The sequence below is a fragment of the Sceloporus occidentalis genome, unplaced genomic scaffold (assembly GCF_023333645.1).
Source record: "Sceloporus occidentalis isolate IW3139 unplaced genomic scaffold, rSceOcc1.0.p SCAF_100, whole genome shotgun sequence".
Lineage (NCBI taxonomy): Eukaryota > Metazoa > Chordata > Lepidosauria > Squamata > Phrynosomatidae > Sceloporus > Sceloporus occidentalis.
In genome coordinates this window covers 2,239,509-2,244,355 of record NW_028317080.1, presented here as the reverse complement: position 1 = coordinate 2,244,355, position 4,847 = coordinate 2,239,509, and positions in this window count along the sequence as shown.

The window sequence follows — 4,847 nt, the reverse complement described above, 5'->3', positions numbered from 1 at the left end:
AGATGGCTAATTTCTTATGATCATCGGGCTTTGCGATCTATATACTTATAATTGAGCACTGGAACCCAGTTAATGTCAAAAGTATTAATTTTGCATTAAATGTAGTAGTATATGACCGGATCAGATATACTAAGCTTTGTCTTGCGGAGCCTTTGGAGATTCTGTGATCTGATGCCATGAAATATTATACATGAATGTTAGGCCGAGAACAGTTATGCGTTGTGATATCCTCGTCTTAAAGATTCCAGTATATGATTAAAGTTGAATGTGACATTTGGTGGTATGGTTCAAGAGACATGTCATTGTCATAATAACTCCCCATTTTTATATTCACTAATCCAGTGTTGATTGGCACATTAAATCAGTGTATCTCTGAAATTAATGTGCTTCTTGGAGATCCTTATAGTCTAGTTTGTGTAAAGAAAAAAACAAAACATGCCAGCACATGTATCACATGCGTGTTATTGTGGATCTGAAATCGTTCTGCATGTGTATAATTATAGAATTAACAAAGATTGGGAATTTCTTTGGCTGGATGCAAAGATACAGTATAGATTGTAATCTAGCAATATAATGAAGTAATATACCTGGCAGCAGGAACATTTATCTTGCTGTATTTGTAGTATATGTTTTTTTTATTGCTTGGGACTTAAACATTCCAGTTTAAGAAAGCAGTGATGTCAACTATTTTAATCTTTTAAAATCAGAAAAGAATCTCCACCTTGGAAATTGGAATTGTGCAGTTGTATAGATTTTTAACTAAAGTGTGAAATTTATCAGTTCAAACCTACTGATGCGTCTGAATTAATAGTGTTTGTTTCTGCAACTACACTCTTAAACATTTATCAAAGGATATTGATGCAAAACATAAATGTTTAAATATATCATTTTATATAGTGTGTAATGGATTCTTTTTTTTTTTTTTTTTTATTACTAATTACAGTTGGCACTGAGGTGGTCCAATGATAGATTTGCTATTTTGCATCTTTCTCTGAAAAGTATCATCTTAAGTATCATTTTAAGTCCCGATTCAACCATAAAAAGTTAACTCCTGTCACCTGTTAATGTTCTAACAAAGATGATGGAACTATATCCTTTTATAAAAAGGCAAGTGAAAATGGTGTTCTAATACGCTTAATCAATTTGTTCTCCAGCATCCTGAATTTTACTGAAATATCTACCAGAGGACTGGTAAATATTTGCTGGAATATTTGTCAGTTATATGTTCTTCCACACCAAACGTATCCAACCGTGTCTTTAAGAATCGTAAACCAACACATTTTGGACAATGCTATGCTTCCAGCTTTGTGAGAACAGTTTGGTGTGGAAGAACTTGATTGACCCACACAGAGCCCTGACTTCAACCCCAACGCCCACATTTGGATGAACTGGAACAGAGATTGCGAGCCAGGACTTCTCATCCAACATCAGTGCCTGACCTCACAAATGCTCTCCTGGATGAATGGGCAAAAATTCCCACAGAAACTCCCCAAAATATTGTGGAAAGCCTTCCCAGAAGAGTGGAAGCTGTTATAGCTGCAAAGGGGGCACGAATTACTTAATAATGTCTATGTATTTAGAATGCAATGTAATAACATTCCCTGTTAGTGTAATGGTCAGGTGTGTGTGTGTGTGTGTGTGATTATGTAAGTGTGTGTGTGTATATGTTATACATACCTGGGGGTGGCAGTTCAGTGTGTTCTCACAGATCTGTCTCTCTCCAACTCACAATCGCAGTGAGGAGGAAAGAGGGAGAGAACAGAGACAAAGGCAGTTGTTAACTTTGTAGGCTTGCTCACGCTATATCAATAAACTAGAGATAAGTATTACATTTGCCATCTCACATATTTGCGTGTGATTCATTGTATCACATACACAGAAATGTGGGGTATTGGATTTAGAGTCATGGATACAGGAGCAATTGTGGGACCATTATTTGTGACTTACTTGGCACTCCATCCGTAAATTGTGGATACATTTTTTAGTACAATAGTTTCAAAACGGTCACAATTTGACTAGTATACCTTAATCTGTGAAATTATGAAGTTTGTTTTTTTTTAGATGCAAAACCTTGTCCGCAATTTACTCAAGGATATTTCTATTTTTGTTACTACGTGTAGCTTGGTGTATGTTGATAAAAATGTAGTATTTCTTTTTTTTCTTATTATGTTGACACACAAACAGTTCTTGGTCCCAGGTTAGCTTTGTCTCTTATCAGAACGTGATTTTTTTCCCCAACACATGGATGTGGAATAAATACTATCCTATATTACACGGCGTTGTATTGTTTTATAATATTTTATATATTCCCTTATAGTTGATGCTGAGTAGCTTGGATGCCCTCCTATTCATTAAAATTCTAGACCATAATCTCCAGTCCTTAAGGGTATGTGAACCTCTGTCTTTGTTGCTATAGGAAGCAGCTAAAGCAATTTCCTAGGCATCTAAGGTGAAAAAGCTGTAATGGTTGCCAATCTTACCATACTCCTATGAAGGTTTTGAATATCAAGATATCTTCACTGAACATATAGGCTCTTTATTCAAAGATCAATCCCAGTAAGCTTATTGTTATTGCCTTGCCAAGTGTATGCTGCAGAGTTGAGTAAGAAATTGGACGTTCAAGAAACCTTCCTTGGATTAACCATTGATTATGTACGGTCATATTAATCATCCTTGCGGGAAAATTCCACGGAGGATGGTGTTTCGTTATGTATTATGAAGCAACTGAAAAAATGAATTATTTAGAGCAAACTCCCAATTTTGTTATATACGCTTTAAAACCTTCTTGTAATGTTTTAAAATTGTAATGAGTAGACCGTTACATCGGGGAGAACTTTTCATGCAGTGCATCAAAAATCACTTTTTTTATTTTATTTTTTTTTAACACATGGAATATGTAGGCATTTTATCAGCAAATATTCGACACATTTATTGTACCCTTAAATTTCAGTGAAGTTTATATATTAATGATGTCCTCCCCTACATGTCATGTTTCTTAAAACAAAGTATAATTATTTTTCTATACAAAATATATTGAAACATTTTGCTAATATCTTTGCGCTTATTTTTAGAGTAATATATTTTAGTACTTCACATTTTTTGTAACACCCTGTAAGGACCTATGTGGGAACTATTTCCTGGTAATCCATAGTACTATGTATTTGTTGAACTATTTGTAGTAGGTTTAAAATGGTGGGTTTTAACGTGATCAAATGTTGAAAGTGAAAAGCTAAAGCCTAGTGTGAGTTTAACTCCAATTAATAATTTTATATCCATCAATTACCTATGGATGAGATGTCACAAACTGCGCACTTATGTAAAACATGCAAAATTATATTTTAGATTTTAAATAAAATTTCGTTGTGAAATCTGTGTTCTTTCATATGTTCATGGATGAATGAATTGGTTCTGTAAATTATTGAGGGGTTTTGCAACATATACAAGGCAGTTAAATACAAATAAAAAACACACATAATATGGGTCAATCAGGGCACACGTTTAAAAAACATTATATATGTTACACCTACCTGTCCGGCCGGGGTCCCACGGCGTTCCTTGCGCACGTCCCCCTCGTGTACTGACGTGCGCTCTACACGCACATGAGGGGGCGTGCGTATAGAGCAGGCACGCCTCCCGGTCAATGACGGTTCTGTTCGGGCTGCCGCAGCATATCAGCGGCACCCGACCAGTACCTCTTCTGCCTGTGTGGCACTGCCACGTCGCTCGCGGCGGCAACACAGGCAGAGAGGACCTCGTAGTTAACCGCCGTGGGCATGCCGGCGGCGATCAAGAGGTTGATCGCCGCTGCATGTCCACGGAGGTTGTTTTACCTCCCCTGCCTGTGTGGCCCCTCCGCGTCTTTCACGGAGGTAACACAGGCAGGAAGTTTTGTTGTTGCCATCGCGACGACGCTATTGCGCTGGTCGCGATGACGTCATCTTACCTGCTCTCCCGCCATTGGCTCTATTTAAACCTTCCTGTTCCTTGTTTCATTGCCCGTTCAACGAGTCCATGTTAATGTTCTCTGGGTGCTCTTGCGAATTGATTGATCTCCACGTGTACCAGACCTCGGCTTTGTTATTTGACCTTGATCCTGTGCTGCCTGCCCCGACCCCGGCTATTGCATTGACCACGCTCCTGTGCTGCCTGTCTCGATCCCGGCTTGTCTATCGGATATTCTCGCCATTTCTGCATCGTGGGTCCACCACCTGTGGTGCCTGATTCCGTAACACATTGAACGGGCCATACCATGGACCCCGCGGATATGGCTAACGTCCTCTCCCGCCAGGACCTGCAGGAGCAGCTGCTTACGTCTCACTCCACGCAACTGCAGTCCTTATCCAGCAAAATGGACACTATGACTGACTTGCTACGGTCTCTGGCTGTCGCTCCCTCTGCTAGACCGCCTTTCGTACCCAGGGATCCCAGCCCTGAGGACGGAGGTGCTGCCGCTCGCTTGCCTCTTCCGGACAAGTATGCTGGGGATCCCAAAGAATGCAGGGGATTCCTGAATCAATGTTTGCTACATTTCCGCAACCATCCACGGGCGTTTCGCACCTCCTCCAAACGGGTGTCCTTCATCATTTCATTGTTGAAGGGTGAGGCACTGCTGTGGGCCTCTCCCCTTATCGAGCAGGGATCCGACCTGATGGACGACTGTCCTGCTTTCATGGAGGCCTTACGATCGGTCTTTGATGTGCCAGGCCGCAAAGAAACAGCCGAAAACGCCTTGTTGGAGCTACAGCAAGGACATAAGACTCTAGCCCAATATACTGTGGAATTCCGTACTCTGGCATGTGAACTCCAGTGGGATCAGGGTTCCCTCCGAGCAGCTTATCGGAAGGGTC